Source organism: Triturus cristatus, chromosome 7, assembly GCF_964204655.1.
Source record: "Triturus cristatus chromosome 7, aTriCri1.1, whole genome shotgun sequence".
Lineage (NCBI taxonomy): Eukaryota > Metazoa > Chordata > Amphibia > Caudata > Salamandridae > Triturus > Triturus cristatus.
Window position 1 is genome coordinate 1,728,992,350 of NC_140590.1, and position 17,450 is coordinate 1,729,009,799.

The window sequence follows — 17,450 nt, forward strand, 5'->3', positions numbered from 1 at the left end:
GAAAAAAATCTATATGTTTGCATGAATTGTCGAGTGATTTTAAGGAGAAATTTGGATGTAGAAAAAGGTTTAGTGAATGGAGCTATGGGAAGAGTTGTGGGTTTTATTAATTATCAGAAAAAAGAAGAAATTGAATGTTTAAAAATAAAATTTGATCAGATAGAAGAAGTTAAAGACATTTGTCGTTGTTCAGTTCGTTTCATGCTTGTGAAAGACTTATATGTACGTAGGAAGCAGTTTCCGTTTTCTCTAGCATATGCTGTAACTATTCACAAGTCTCAAGGATTGACTGTAGATAGTGCTTTTGTAAACATTGGTTCTACTGTGTTCAAAGAAGGTATGGCATATGTTGCTTTGTCACGAGTGAAAACATTATCTGGTTTATTTATGATAGACTTTGATGACTCAAAAGTTAGTGCTGATACAAACTGTGTAAAGGAGTATAATAGATTAAGAAGAACCTATGCTCCTCATTTAGGTCAGTATCCTGTGATTGAAAAACATGTTGTTTCTCGGAAAAGGAGATTTGAAAATATCTGTAATGTGGATGAACAGAACAAAAAAAAAAGGACAGTGATGTGATAGCAAGGAAAAAGAAAAAGGACAGTGTTGAAGAGGTTGTTGGTTGCCATTTTGAAAATAGCTCTGGTGTCAACTGCTATGCAAATGTAGTGCTGAATGTTGTATTTTATCTTGAAAAGTTGCTAGAACAGGTAATAGTAAATCATGGAAAAAGATTGTGTTCTCTGCTGAGTCTCCTTTATGAGAAGCTGAGTAATGATAAAACTGAAATAGAAAGTGCTACTGATGTTAGAAATCTTTTAGATGTATGTTGTGGTTCTACACAGTTTAAAGAAAATGTCCAGCAAGATGCACAGGAATTCTTAATATATATTTTGAGTGTACTTGAAGATGAAGGAGTAGAAGTAGAAAACTTATTTGGTGTCTCTTACAAATGGGAACATTGCTGTGAAAACTGTATGAACACATGTATTAGTAATGTTGATTCAGAAAGGTTCATATTTTTTCCATTACCACAAAGTAAATCAGTGACTTTTAGTAAATTAGTTAAAGATGCCAATCACAACATGGAATGTTCTGAATGTAAATCTGACATGTTTTCCACGTTATTTTTACAGAAATATGGTCAGTATGTAATTTTAATGATGCAACGTTGTAGAGCTGATGGTTCAAAATTGGACACTTCTATAAAGAAGTTTACAGGACAACAATTATCAATTTCTGGAAAAACTTTTGTTACAGTTGCAATAATTTTTCATGAAGGACCTACTGTAACTTCTGGACATTACACAGTTTATCTTAAATGTTAAAAAGGCTGGACACTGTGTAATGATTCCCAATTGATTTTGAAGCAACGTTTGCCTTATGATTTACCCAATTCTTATTTAATTTTTCTGAAACCTAAATTTTGAAAACTAAAAACTGCATGTGAACAAAGCATTTTTTGTAATTTTAAAGGATTATAATTGAAGATATCACTTAAAAAGTATTTTGAAATTACTATTTGGCATAAAGGAAAAGTAATAAAAACAATTGTGGACTCCTTTGACGGAAATTATTTTGGAATGTGTGCTTTTGCGACAAGGTTTAAAGACGGTTTGTCTAGAAATTTTTTATTCATCTAGAAAAGTACTTGTAATATATATGTAATATTTCTAACAAGGTATATTTTAGTGAGGAAAGTTTTAGGGCTTTTTTTAAACAATCTTTCAGATTGTTTTTTTTTCGCCCGCTGTTAAATGATGAATACAATTGTTTTCACTATTTTAAGTGAAAAATAAAAAATTCTGAAAACAGCAAAAAAGGGCAAAAAATTGCTTTGTAAAATATGTAAAAACATGTAATGCTTTTTGTAATGTATGATTGAATATTAATACTTTTTTTCTTTTTTTGCAGAACTGGAAAGAAGAAATAAAAACAAAATTCTGTTCCCTTGCAAAATACTTTAAAAAAAAATTTTTCTAAAATTTTTTTTTTTTTTTAAATAAGTGAAAAATATTAGTATTACTCAATCCTCCCTTTTCATGCTTCCATTTCTTCACCTCTTTTTGTACATTAAATTTGAAAAAAAAAAAAAAAAAAAAATGTAAAAAAACCTTGGGTGCGCGCAGGGTGCGCGCACCCCCCAAAAAAAAAATAAAAAAATCCCCCCCCAAAAATTTTTGGGGTTAAGTTTATAAGTGCCTCTTAAAAGAGCCCTTGAGTTAATGGAGGGAAACAGGAAGAGAAAAACGAAAAAAAAGAAAAAACATCTATGGCCTACTGCAGTCATGGGCATCAAATTTTCTCTGAATGAGATCAAGACTGGTCTCACACACAGAAATAAGTTTACCGCAATCAGTGCAGCGTGTGGACAACCTCGCAAAACAAGGTGGTCCAAAAAGAGGTGTGGAAGAAGGCAAAGGCACCACTGCAGAAGAAGTGCTCGGCTGAGCTGCCGAAGATGTGCTCGGCTGAGCTGCTGCAGATGTCGTCGTTTGAGCAGGTGGAGGGTTTGCTCCAGAAGCTCGACGAAAAGTCACTGGATGCATTTTGTCAACATGCCTCAACACAGTGTGAATGCTAAAAGAATACTTCTTGTTAGGATTCCCACGTGACAAGACTTTTTGACAAAGTACACATGTAACTTTAGGTGCATTTACCTTTTTTTGTCCCTCTGGAAAAGTGAAAAATTGCCATATAAAGCTGTCTTTCTGCTTCCTGCTCCTCTGCCTCTCAAGAGTGTCCTGGTCACTGTCTGAAGATGGTTGCTGTTCAGCCATTGTCTCTCAACAACAGAATAGCTCCTTCTCCAAAGGAATCAGAACTAATAATGAGGGGAGTAGGTGTGGTTTGGGAAGAATCTGGAACTGAAAGTACTTCAAACCAATCAAAAGTGATGATTCTTGATCACATGACTTGCCATGAGGGGACTGAAAGTAATGATAACCAATAAGAAGTGTTGTTTTATTATGCATATACCCGAGGTGCGCGCACTGCGCAAGCTCCGAGCGCGCACCTCGTGATTACGTATGCGCGAATGCGTAGGTGCGCATGTGCATACGTCATATGCGCGTACGTAGCGCGCATACGTTGAACACGCGTATACGCGACCGTTATTGCGCGTAATTTTAGCGTATGCGGAACTAAACCGTGTGGAGCGCGTAGGACGCACGCACGCATGCGTACGTACGTACGCATACATACTGGGTGCGCACTCCCAGCGCGCACTATGACGTATATATGCGTACGGAAATAACGTACAACGGTATTCATAAAAAACTTACGAAATTGTACTAGGAGCGCGCTCAGAGCGCGCACTCCAAGAATTTATATAAAAAAAAAAGTGGAGAAAAATTAATTGCAAAAATTAAAAAAAATGTTCAACTTTATCCTAATTGAAATTTTTTTAAAAAAGCAAAATCAAATAAAAAGATACAGATAATATATAAATGAATACATAGGAATTTTATTTTTAATATAAAAAAACATTTTTTAATTAAATAATTCAAAAATTAGCATTTAAAAAACCGTACAAATTCACTGAAAAAACCAAATGTTTCACACACGTTATAGTTAGAAATTAGCATTTAAAAAACCTTGCAAATTCACTGAAAAAACCATAGGTTTCACACATGTTATAGTTAGCTGGACATTTCACTCGTGAAAAACCAATGAAATTCCCCCGTTATAGTTAGTTCAGCTAACTATAACTCGCGCCCCCGCAATGCACTGCTGATGACGTCACATATTACATCACTCATGACATGGTCAGTGACATCACTCATGACATCACTGATGACATCTCAAATGACATCACTGATGACATCATCCTTGTGACAGAGTGGCAGACCTCCTATCACCCTAGCATAACCTTTGATACAAACATTCAAAAATAGAGACTAAAATTTTCAAAAAAATGGACATACCAATACCAGTTACAACAACCTCTTCAGTAATTCTAAGATCCACATACACATCCACTCAATCACCAACAGTCCTGTACAGTCACTAATACATGTACTCACTCATCATATGTACTCATACACCTATACATCCTGTTACACAATGCCTCACATCCACAGAGTTACTGACACACATAGTCACTCATGAAAATAAAGAAACAAACATACATTTACTTGCATATACAGTTATACACACACCACCACACTTACTTCTACGGGAACTTACACATACTTAGTCTTTTAAACAATCACTTATAGAAACACATACTTATTCATACAGGAACTCTTTCAATCTCTCACTCTCACATATACTCAGTTATATACACCAATAGTCACATATACTAGTTTAAAACATATGTAGTTACTCATAGAGACACTATTGAGACAGTCATTCACTCACTAACACACCCATGCACACACTCATCCACCCATACAGACCTGCAGACATGCTGTCTTCAACACATACAAACAGTGAGTCACTCATTCATGCACCTATGCACTACGTAATATCCCCCACCGAACCATACACACACTCACACTGATACTAAAAAAAACAACTAATAACCTATATAAACACCCATGTAGCTACTCACCAACCCATGCAGCCACTTATACACAAAGTGAGAGACTGATAAAGTTATTTACATATTTAAACATTACTCACTAAGCCATGTAGTCACTAAGATACACTTAATCAGTCAGTTATACAATCAATTTTTCAAAAACAAATCATCCATTTAGACACTTATATACCTATTTATTCTTCCATCGACCTTGAGATATACATATATAAAACATATTTAATTTTCAGAAAAACACACATTCACTGGATGATGTCATCAGTGATGTCATTTGAGATGTCATCAGTGATGTCATGAGTGATGTCACTGACCAAGTCATGAGTGATGTAATATGTGACGTCATCAGCAGTGCATTGCGGGGGCGCGAGTTATAGTTAGCTGAACTAACTATAACGGGGGAATTTCATTGGTTTTTCACGAGTGAAATGTCCAGCTAACTATAACATGTGTGAAACCTATGGTTTTTTCAGTGAATATATATATATATATATATATATATATATATATATATATATATATATATATATATATATCGAAAAACGATGTCAGAGCCACTTAATTCTTATCAAAGAGTGTGAAAGAGCCAAACGGAACTGAAACAAACGCGCTTTGAAAAGGATTAAGTAGCTGTGACATCGTTTTTTCGATATTTAACAAACAATCGTAGTAGAGATTAGGGGCTCGTGACCCTGTCACAGCCCACCGCTGAAAGAGGCTTGGGTTTATGCGTGACGAATAGCTGTATATATATATAAATAAATATATATATATATATATATATATATATTCACTGAAAAAACCATAGGTTTCAGGCCTGATATAGTTAGGAATTAGCATTTACGAAACCTTAGAAATTCACTGAAAAAACAATAGGTTTTAGGGGTGTTATAGCTAGCTGGACATTTCACTCGAACAAAACCATTGAAATTCCTCCGATATAGTTAGTTGTACTATCTCGCGCGCCTGCAATCCACTGCTGATGATATCGCATATTACATCATTCATGACATGGACAGTGACATCACTGATGATATCTCAAATGACATCACTGATGAAATCACTGATGACATCATCCAGTGAATGTGGTTTGGTTTGTTATTTAAATATGTATTATATATCTAGCAATTTGCATTGAAGAATGAGTGGATATATAAATATAAAAATTTAGATGGAGGATTTAGTAGCAGTGTGATTGACTGTTTACTTGACTAATTTATAGTGTCTCACTAAATTTATTGGATAGTGACTAAACTGTGTGAATATCTGTATCACTTTGTCAGTTGTTGTGTAAACTGCTGCACTAGTTGGTTTCTAGCTACGTGAAAGTCTATATTATTTATTGATTAGTTAACTGAGTATTTGTATGGGAGAGTGAATGTGTGTGTGGTTCGGTGGGGGGGTGTGACTTCCCAAAGATGTGTGAATAGTTGATTCAGTAGGTATATGAAGTTAAAACTACATGTTATAACAGTTGTTTGGGTGAGTGAATATCTTTATGGGTGTGGCGATGAGCAAATATATGTCTCAATGGTATATGTCCAACAAACTAGAAAAATAAAAGCCAGTGTATGTGTCAGTTGTTGTATATAAATAAGTATACATAAGACTCAGTGATTGTATGAGTGACTGTATGGATAACTGTATACTTGTAATAGTGTGAGTTATTATTTATATGAATATATGAAGTGGTGTTTTTATCATTGTATAGCTAAGTAAAAGTAAGTATGATCCATTGTTTGCATAAGTGAGTAGGATGACTTCATAAGTGTTTAGGATGTGTGCTGGTGTGTAATGTCGATGTAGGTGGATAAGTATATTTGATAGTGTTCTATTGATCATTGACAGCATGTACGAGGGAATCTATAGGTAAGTGATTACATGTGTGTATACATCTAGAAATCACTGAGTGGGTGTTTAGAAACTTGTATTGGTGTGTCAATGGTTTAAAATCTGGCACTCTGTATTTTACAGTGATTGATGAAAGGTTATACTAGTGTATGATGAGGTGTATCTGATTGACACGTGGATGATGTCATCAGTGATGTCATCAGTGATGTCACTGACCATGTCATGAATGATGTAAAATGTGACATCATCAGCAGTGGATTGCGGGCGCGCGAGATGTAGTTAGTACAACTAACTATATCGGAGGAATTTCAATGGTTTTGTTCGAGTGAAATGTCCAGCTAGCTCTAACACCCCTAAAACCTATTGTTTTTTCAGTGAATTTCTAAAGATTTTTAAATGCTAATTCCTAACGATATCAGTCCTGAAACCCTTGGTTTTTTCAGTGAATTTCAAAGGTTTTTTAAATGTTAATTCCTAACTATATCAGGCCTGAAACCTATGGTTTTTCAGTGAATTTCAAAGGTTTTGTAAATGACAATTTTGAATGTATTAATTGTTATACTGATTATTTTGATACTGATTTACTACATTTTGTAAACTGTTTATTTTTAGATATGTTATTTTTTTAATTACATTATACATTACAATACAAAATATATTTTCTCAGAATGAATTACTTTAGTTTAAATACTTTGCAAATAGGCAATAGACTTTTAAGTACAGTAGTTACAGTTGTTGCAATGGGCAACACAATTTCGAACACAATGCAACATTGAGCTCAATGTGAATTTCTAGTTAAATGCAATTAGTTACTTTATGGATTACTTTTCTAACCAGAGGACTGGATACTAGATTCAGTCCTTGGACATCTCCTGTAAACAGTTGAGTAAAAGCCTTTTGGTTACAGTAGTAATTTTTAAGGAATATTATTGTATTTTAAAAGTTGACCCTTAAAAAATTGTTCACATAGAATCACCAATGTTATCCTATGGCAGAAAATTCACTTAGCAGGTAAGTAGTGTTATTGTTACTTTTTCTTACTCAGTGGTGGATCCTGGATCCAGCACTGGCCAATCACCTGTAAACAGTTGAAAGAATGTGTTTAAGTCACACAGACGATTTTGTAGGAATATTTTTAGTTTGTGAAAATAGACACTTAGAAACTTTTCTGGTGAAAACCACACAATGGATTCCTATGGAAGGAAATACAAATTACTGGTAAGTACGCTTACAATTACTTTTCAGTCAGTGCTGGGCTAAAAGATGCAGCCCTGGGTTCTCTCCTGATAACAGGTGAGTAAATCGGAATTCGTAGTTCAGCTGATTTTAGAGGAATATTTGTATGTTTCAAAATTGGACACTTAGAAACTTTTCTGGTGAAAACGACACAATGGATTCCTATGGAAGGAAATACAAGTTACTGGTAAGTACGCTTAGAATTACTTTTCAGGGTCAGTGCTGGTCTAAATGATGCAGCATTGGGTTCTCTCCTGATAACAGGTGAGTAAATCGGAATTTATAGTTCGTCTGATTTTAGAGGAATATTTGTACGTTTCAAAATTGAACACTTAGAAACTTTTCTGGTGAAAACCACACAATGGATTACAATGGAAGGAAATACAAGTTACTGGTAAGTACGCTTAGAATAACTTTTCAGGGTCAGTGCTGGTCTAAAAGATGCAGCACTGGGATCTCTCCGATAACAGGTGAGTAAATTAGAATTCGCAGTTCGGCTGATTTCAGGGGAATATTTGTACATTTCAAAATTGAACACTTAGAAACTTTTCTGGTGAAAACCACACAATGGATTCCTATGGAAGGAAATACAGGTTACTGGTAAGTATGCTTAGAATTACTTTTCAGGGTCAGTGCTGGGCTAAAAGATGCAGAACTTGGTTCTCTCCTGATAACAGGTGAGTAAATCGGAATTCGTGTTTCGGCTGATTAAAGAGGAATATTTGTACGTTTCAAAATTGAACACTTAGAAACTTTTCTGATGAAAACCACACAATGAATTCCTATGGAAGTAAATACAAGTTACTGGTAAGTACGCTTGGAATTACTTTTCAGGTTCAGTGCTTGTCTAAAAGATGCAGCCCTGGGTTCTCTCCTGATAAAAGGTGACTACATTGGAATTCGTAGATCGGCTGATTTTAGAGGAATATTTGTACGTTTCAAAAGTGGACACTTAGAAACTTTTCTGGTGAAAACCACACAATGGATTCCTATGGAACGAAATACCAGTTACTGGTAAGTACACTTAGAATTACTTTTCAGGGTCAGCGCTGGGCTAAAAGATGCAGCACTGGGTTCTCTCCTGATAACAGGTGAGTAAACTGGCATTCGTAGTTCAACTGATTTTAGAGTATTATTTGTACGTTTCAAAATGGACGCTTAGAAACTTTTCTGGTGAAAACCACACAATGGATTCCTATGGAAGGAAATACAAGTTACTGGTAAGTATGCTTAGAATTACTTTTCAGGGTCAGTGCTGGTCTAAAAGATGCAGCACTGGGTTCTCTACTGATTACAGGTGGCTAAATTGAAAATCGCAGTTCGGCTGATCTTAGAGGAATATTTGTGAGTTTCAAAAATGGACACATAGAAACTTTTCTGGTGAATTCCACACAATGGATTCCTATGGAAGGAAATACAAGTTACTGGTAAGTATGCTTAGAATTATTTTTCAGGGTCAGTGCTGGGCTAAAGGATGCAGCCCTGGGTTCTCTCCTGATAACAGGTGAGTAAATCGGAATTCGTAGTTCGGTTGACAGTAGAGGAATATTTGAAAGTTTAAAAATGGTACACTTAGAAACTTTTCTGGTGAAAACCACACAATGGATTCCTATGGAAGAAAATACAAGTTACTAGTAAATACACTTAGAATTACTTTTGAGGGTCAGTGCTGGGCTAAAAGATGCAGCCCTGGGTTCACTCCTGATAACAGGTGAGTAAATCGGAGTTTGTAGTTCGGCTGAAATTAAAGGAATATTTGTACGTTTCAAAAATGGACACTTAGAAACGTTTCTGGTGAAAACCACACAATGGATTCCTATGGAAGGAAGTACAAGTTTCTGGTAAGTACGCTTAGAATTACTTTTCAGGGTCAGTGCTGGTCTAAAAGATGCAGCACTGGGTTCTCTCCTGATAACAGGTGAGTAAACTGGAATTCGTAGTTCGGCTGATTTTAGAGGAATATTTGTAAGTTTCAAAAATGGACCCAGAAACTTTTCTGGTGAAAACCACACAATGGACTCCTATGGAAGGAGATACAAGTGACTGGTAAGTACGCTTAGAATTACTTTTCAGGGTCAGTGCTGGTCTAAAAGATGCAGCCCTGGGTTCTCTCCTGATAAAAGGTGAGTAAATTGGAATTTGTAGTTCGGCTGATTTTAGAGGAATATATGTATGTTTCAAAAATGGACACTTAGAAACTTTTCTGGTGAAAACCACACAATGGATTCCTGTGGAAGGAAATACAAGTTACTGGTGAGTATGCTTAGAATTACTTTTCAGTGTCAGTGCTGGGCTAAAAGATGCTGTACTCGGTTCTCTCCTGATAACAGGTGAGTAAATCGGAATTCGTAGTTCGGCTGATTTTAGAGGAATATTTGTACAATTGTGAAGGAAGGGGGCGTGGCCTGAGGTGACATGTGCAAACACAGCCTTTGGCGCGCTTTAAGTTGGGGAATTAATTCCTCTTCAATCCAGAGGTTCCCTGAGGTCCAACTAGCCCACCAGGTATCTCCAGTATGCGTCAGGGAGCTGCGTTGCAGAGAGGTGTTCAGAGGCCACGCCCCATTTTACAACACTCTGCAACACAGCTCCATGGCACTTACTGGAGGTACCTGGTGGGCTAGGTGGCCCCTAGGGGACCTCTGGATTGAAAAGTAATTAATTCCCCAACTTAAAACGCCCCACAGGGCGTGTTTGCACACATATCACCTCAGGCCACGCCCCCTACCTTCTCCACTGTGCAAATGCACCCTGTGGCGTGTTTTTAGTTGGGGGATTAAGTCCCCTTGAATCCTGAGGTCCCCTGGTGGCCAACTAGCCCACCAGGTACCTCCAGTATGTACCAGGGAGCTGCATTGCAGAGAGGTGTTCAGAGGCCACACCCCTTTTTACAACACTCTGCAAAGCAGCTCCGTGGCGCTTACTGGAGGTACCTGGTGGGCTAGTTGGCCCCTAGGGGACCTCTAGATTGAAGAGGGATGAATTCCCCAACTTAAAACGTGCCACAGGGCATGTTTGCACAGTATCAACTCAGGCCCCTCCCCCTACCTTCACCACTGTGCAAACGCGCCCAGTGGTGCGTTTTAAGTTGGGGGATTAAGTCCCCTCGAATCCTGAGGTCCCTTGGCGGCCAACTAGGCCACCAGGTACCTCCAGTAAGCGCCATGGAGCTGCTTTGCAGAGTGTTGTAAAAAGTGGCGTTGCTTACAACCGTCGCCAACTGAGCCAAGCTTGCACTGTGACCTGTGGGCACCGTACTCCGCACCACCTCACTTCAATACACCACCCTGGTCTCACCGATGCCATTGCTGCCTGCTGACTTGGACACCTATGACTGCATTATGGCTGGGGGCACCTCTTTATGTCTCATGAGGCACCTCCTCGTCCCACACTGCAGTCCGGGCTGACCAGTGCCAGCTCCCGCTAACCAGCTCTGTCACTTGCACCATGACCTGTCAGCACTGCAATGAGCACCGCCACACTCTGCATCATAGCCCTGGTATCAACAACACTGCTGGAGGAGCATCACCGAGCCGCTGCCTCCACCATGCCTTGAGGGCACTGCACGCCGCACCGCTGTACTTTGTATTGCAACCACAACAGTTACCATAACTGACTCACGCCAACGTGTCAGCTACAACAAAAAGGTACTGTTCACTAGTCTGCCAACACATGGACTGGCGTGGTCAGACAGAACTGTTGGATTCTGTCGTTTTCAGTATCGCGGACCGCCTCCAAGGAACTGAATTTTAAGGTTAATCTTGTAAAGTGCATATTTTTAAGTACTGTATGGTGGATTCTTACCGCTTTTGTCTTTTTTTGACTATCTAAAGTATTGGATATTTTTTCATAACTTGTGTGGTGTCCTTTTGTAGTGTTTTCACTGCATTACTGTTAGTTATGTGCAAATGCTTTACACACTACCTCTGAGGTAAGTCTGACTGCTCATGCCAAGCTACCAAGGGGGTGAGCAGGGTTTATTTGAGGAGTGTAACTCCCTTACCCTGACTAGGAAGAAGGGTCCCTACTTTGACAAAGGCACAACTATGCCAACTAGAGACTCCTGTTTCTAACAGTTCAGCATTTTTTTTTAATATGGGTGGGGCACATGGTTTTGTTGATACTATCAGTGTTCATAACAACCTGCAAAGCAGCAGCATAATGAATAAGTTCTGGAGTAAAACTAAATATTTATTTATTTATTTATTTGAAAGTTTTATAGAGCGCGGACAAGACCCTTGCGGGTATCAGAGCGCTTAACAGTAAATAAAGTATTATACATAAACCAAAGATAAATTGAAGCATCTATATGCAAAAACATGTTACAAAAGCAAGGTGATCAGGTACAATAGGACGCTATTCTCATGCGACAAACAACAGGAAGATGTCCAGATTGCTTAGTAGGTCCCTTGTCCTAGTCAGGGTAATGGCCGCGCTGTATTAGTTCGTCACAGAACAATGGGCCTTTATCAGGTGAATTTGGCCATGAGAATTGATTTTACTTCCTTTTTGAATGAGACAATAGAGGGGTTAAGTCTGGTTTCGGATGGTAAAGCATTCCAGATTCTTGGTGCCATTCCTGAGAAGGTACGGTTGTATGTTTTTTTCTTGTTGAATCTCTGTGGTTTTAGTAATAGTTTTTCCGCACTTCTGGAAGATCTGAGCCCACCAGAGATAGTCAACTTCTGTGTTAGATATCTAGGTGCGTTGTGGTGCAAGGCTTTGTGTGTCATACACGCTATCTTCAAATGAATTCTGGCTTCCAGGGGAAGCCAGTTCAGTGATTTGAGGGCTGGTGAGATGTGTACATTTCTTTTAGAGCCGGTGATGAGTCTCGCTGCGGCGTTGATTGAGGCTCTTAATGGTGCCGTAGTTGCTTTGGGTAGGCCGCAGAGGGAGACGCTACCGTAATCCACTCTGGGGATAACTAGTGCTTGTACTGCTTGTTTGAAGTCCTTGCTTGGAAGGAAAGGTTTCAACTTCCTCAGTGTGTTAATCTGGTAGTTAGCTCCCTTTGTAGCGTTGCTGATATGTTTTTGCATATTGAGGCTACTGTCGAGGGTTATTCCCAGTGATTTGGCTGAGTCAACGATGATTGGTTGAACATTGAATGCCGTCAGGTGTTTTATCCACTCTTGCATTACAGGGACTTGGGCGGGCGGAGCTATAAGCAGGAATTCAGTTTTTTGGGCATTAAGTTTGAGATGGTTTTTTGCCAGCCATATCTGGGTGTCCCCCAGCGTTGTGTTGAGTAGTTTGATGTCTTCTAAAGTGTTGATCTTGAGGTATAGTTGCGTGTCATCCGCGTACATGTGGTAGTGCACGTTAGATGCTTGAAGAAGTTCGGTGAGGGGTTCCATGAACAGGTTAAACAAAGTCGGGGATAAAGAGGACCCTTGCGGTACTCCTAGTGTAACTGGTACGGGTTTTGACATGGAGTTGTTGGCCTTGAATTGTTGTGTTCGATTTTGGAGAAAAGAGGTAAACCAGTTTAGCACTACGCCTGATAGACCCATTCTATGCTTCAGGAGATCCAACAGGTTCTCGTGCTTGACCGTATCGAAAGCTGAGGATAAGTCTAGCAAGATGAGTAGGCAGGCTCCGTTTTGATCCAGGATTTGTAGCGCGTCATCAATTATGTGTGTCATGGCTGATTCAGTACTGTAACCTGCTCGGAATCCTGATTGGTATTTATTCAGCAAGTCAAAGTGGTCAATATGCCTTGTCAGTTGGAGGTGTACACATTTTTCCAAGAGTTTGGCTAGTGTGGGGATGTTGGAGATAGGGCGATAATTGTTTAGGTCCGTCGGGTCAGCCGTGGGTTTCTTTAGAATGGGTGAGACCTGCCCCATTTTGAGGGTGTCCGGGATGCAGCCTTGTTGAAGTGAACTGTTTATGATCTTAGTCCAGAGGGGCAGAAGTAGTGGTGTTAGGTTTTTAACGGCGTTTGCGGGAAGAGGATCGGCAAAATGATTGGCAGGGTTCATGTCCCCAAGTATTTTACTTATGTCTTCTTCGGAGTATGTCGAAAAGGATGACCAGTTGGCGTCGTTTTTAAGGTTAGGCTGTGATGGGAAGTGGTACAGTGCAGTTGGCATTTCCGGGGAGGACTTTGTGTGCGGTCCCGTGTGTAGGGTTAGATCATTGAGTAGATCAATCTCGATATTGTCTGTCTTCAGGGTGAAGAAGGCAGAGAATTCTTCACAGTTGGGTTGCCGGTAGTCTAAGTGTTGTGGACGATGATTTGTGTCCTTACATTGTGTTTTAATTAGTTCGAAGAGTTTTTTGGGACGATTTCTAGCCTGATCTAATTGGTGGCTGAAGAATTCTGCTTTAGTGCGCTTGATCTTTCTGAAATATGCGTTTCTCTTTTGCCTTAGTGTATTTAGGTGGTTGGCAGAAGGAGTTGACCTCCAGGTGCGTTCCGAGGCTCGGAGAGAGCGTCTGTCATTGTTGAGCGTGTCATTGTACCACGGTTTGGAGTCCTTTATGGAGGCTCTCTTAAGTTGCTCCTTAATACCATTAATACTCCTCCAGAATGGCTGTGGGCGATACATGGACTTATCATCTATTGCCTTCCTACCCATTTAAAGCAACAATGGAAAGGTTGGAGTGCTCAGAGGAAGGAGAGCTTATTCTCTGCTGTTTATACTACGCCACGGATATTGGAGTTCAATATCACAATATCTGAACAGCAATTCAAAACCATACTTGGAAGAGCCCACAGCCTTAGCTTTGTATATCTGGGGAAAGGGGGCTATTGATTTCCTAAAGGAGGCAGAATGTTCTTTAGAAATAGCACCTACGATCTGCTTGGGCCTAAGAGTCATTTTCTCAATGTGAGGCTTCCAAGACATGGATAAGGACAATGTGATATCCAGACAGATAAATGAATCCACCCTCTCAAGTGTCATGCCCCAGAGCAGTAATCTACTTTTAAAGGTTTAATGCTGATTTAAAGTAATTAACTTTGTCCTTGCTACTTTGATCTCCAAACCACAGGAGGTGCAAACTACTCAAAACAGTGTAGTTAGTTAGTGTTGGAGTGCACTAGGATTTATGGAGATCAATTAGGTGTCATCATCAAATAGCAAAATAGGTGTCTTAGGTGTCGCTAGAACGGGGGCAGTAGTGGTGTGCTGATATAGATAGTGGACTATATCATCAGGATATAAGGAAAACAAAGTGGGAGCCAGGACACAGCCCTGACAGACTACTTTATTTGCGGGAATCCAATCAGTAAGCCTGCCCAGGTTACCCCGATATACTCTGGCATAATTTTCTTTTTGCAGACAGATGACTAAAACTATGAGATCAAGGGGCATACCCATTTCTCGAAGAACCTGCCATAATTTAAAGTGAGGAACTAGGTTGAATTCTGGCTTGAGATCAATGAAGGCAACATATAAGCAGCCTCTGATGATAAGAACCATCTTCCAAAATTTCTGAAGGAATTAAAAACCCTGAACAATAGTGCTAGTTTTCTGGTGAAAACAGATTAAAGGGAGATAGCATCTTGTATTTTGCAACCCAGTCATGGTTTTGTATTTTTTGGATACAGTCTATAAGCCTTATTGGTCCTGGCAGGTAAGGATCTGTCCCCCTTTTTAGAAATGAGAATAATCTCTGCTCCCTTCTATGAACTCGAGATGGAAGCTCCCTCCACTATGGCATTGGCATTGGCAAAGGCAAGAATATACTTGGGTCAATTTTCTCAATCATAGACAAATAAGTCACCTGGAATATCATCTGGTGCAGAAGCTCTTCTAGTGGTAATATCATCACTGGAGGGGGATGTGAGTCTCATGCTCACTTAAACAATACCTCGATGCTGATGTCGAATTAAGCTAATACAGGCCGTGGGTTGCTTGTGTTCCCATCACTGAAGATGAGACTTCACAGTTTTTTTTACCTTTCCTATCAAAGCAGGACCAATGATGATTTGTATGCAGATCTCTGGTGGGGCATAGTGGGTAAAAAAGATTAATTGAAAAGTTGATTGCCAGAGTCTGAGACTTTTTCTGCATGCATTCTTTCCATTATCTTTGTGTTTTGATCAGTGTGACACTTAATTGTGGCGAGTCCTGTATACCCCCCGAGATTCAAACAATTCTTTACTGACAAGGCAAATGTATGTTAAAACTGATATGGATTGCAAGTGTTCTTGTTCAGAGAGGACCTGGCTTGTTATTATGGATGGGACGTTTCCTTTTGGACCAAGGTTGATTTTCAGGTACCTTATCTCTGTCTGGAGTGGCACAGTAGGTGAAAAACCATGGACTGGAAAGCGGACTCAACTACCAGTGGCTTAAACTTTTCTTTTTGCAAGCATTCTGCCAATTATCACTGTATTTGGGCTAAAAAATGATGTCACAGCATGTCCAGTCAGAGTTAAGAACTAGGAATACCACCATTTTTGTGTTTGGGCATAACAAACAAAGCTGGTAATAAGATATTGTTGCGACATCTGAGTGCAGTGCAACACTGCATTTAGAAATGTGGCACAGGCTGTATTCTGCATGTGTTTTAATGTCAATACAAATTCTCTCAGGAAACTAAACACACCCTGGGTGCAATATTTAACTGCAGCACCTACTTCTAGCTTATTATTTGTTCTTCCTTCAAGCTATTTTTTCAAATGTAAAAAGGCTCTTACAAACCAGCTTCAGAGCCACAATGCTGTTCATCCATGAAGATTAAATCTTGATGAAATTCCATGAAATTTTCTCAAAATGATTTAAGTCAACATTAACATTAGAAGATTACTTGTGGGGTAAACAACATTCAAATTTGATCCTTAATCTCCTTAATTTTTTCCTTGAAGTCACAGACATTTAATTTTAGTCAAAAACATTTTTCTGAGATTTCCATTGTTTAAACAATAAATAGTATACCCTCTCCACGGCACCCAACCTTTCCCAAACCTGAACTCTTTCTTTTTCCTAACATACTACCTTTAATCTATCTGTCACCTTAAATCAAGTGACAGACAGGAGTAAAGGGCTGAAATGTTCTCATAGGAAAAACAGAACTAATTCAATAAATGGCCCAAAGATTTGAAGATCGGAATTTCAATTTTTAAGACAATAAATTTGTGTTAGATAAAGATGGTTAGAATTTATAGAATCACCTAATTGAGCAAAAATATCCAATCATTAGATGAAAATACAAAATTAAAGAAAGCAAAAACTGACAAGTGTTGATAGCCGCTGATACACATGATGAGGATCAAAGGTATTTATTGCCAAACACCTTTAAAATCACTGCTTTATAGGTGAGTCAAGGTTAAGTCAATTATAGCTCATACACTCAGGCATCTCCACTTGGAAAGAATGAAATCAAGTAGCTGACTTAAAAAAAATTCTACCTTTTCTTCTGTCATTCATTTGCAAGATTGATTAAATGTATTATAGAGGACGTACAAGAGAAGAGATACCAGTACAAACTAATCACCCACTCATGGAAGGCATCACACAAAGAAGGACTGGTGTACCTTAACCAACGCAAAACCATTTACCAGCCCATTAGGAAACTCAGATTCAGATTCCTTGCCCTGGTTGCGCTCTGTCGGATCTGCCAGACATACAGCAGAGGCCGCTCCTTTACCCATCTAGGTGCTAAGACCTGGAACTACCTCCCCCTGCATATCAGAGCCTCACCATCGCTCTAGCAATTCAATTAGGACCTCATGACATGGATGTTCAATCAATAGGAGAACAGGCAGCACTATCTGACAGCGCGTCAAGACCCTCAGGGGGAAGCAGCCACACTCTACAAATCCTGATTGATTGATAGATATGTTCATTTTTCTAGCATCTAG

The 17,450-nt window shown here is 39.0% G+C and overlaps 1 protein-coding gene across 1 annotated transcript in view; it reads right to left on the minus strand.

The window, feature by feature from the left end:
- The window catches only part of LOC146812909 (uncharacterized), a 1,154,794-nt gene that overhangs the window by 797,096 nt on the left and 340,248 nt on the right, over positions 1 to 17,450 (minus strand). The gene's annotated exons all lie outside the window — the stretch shown is intronic.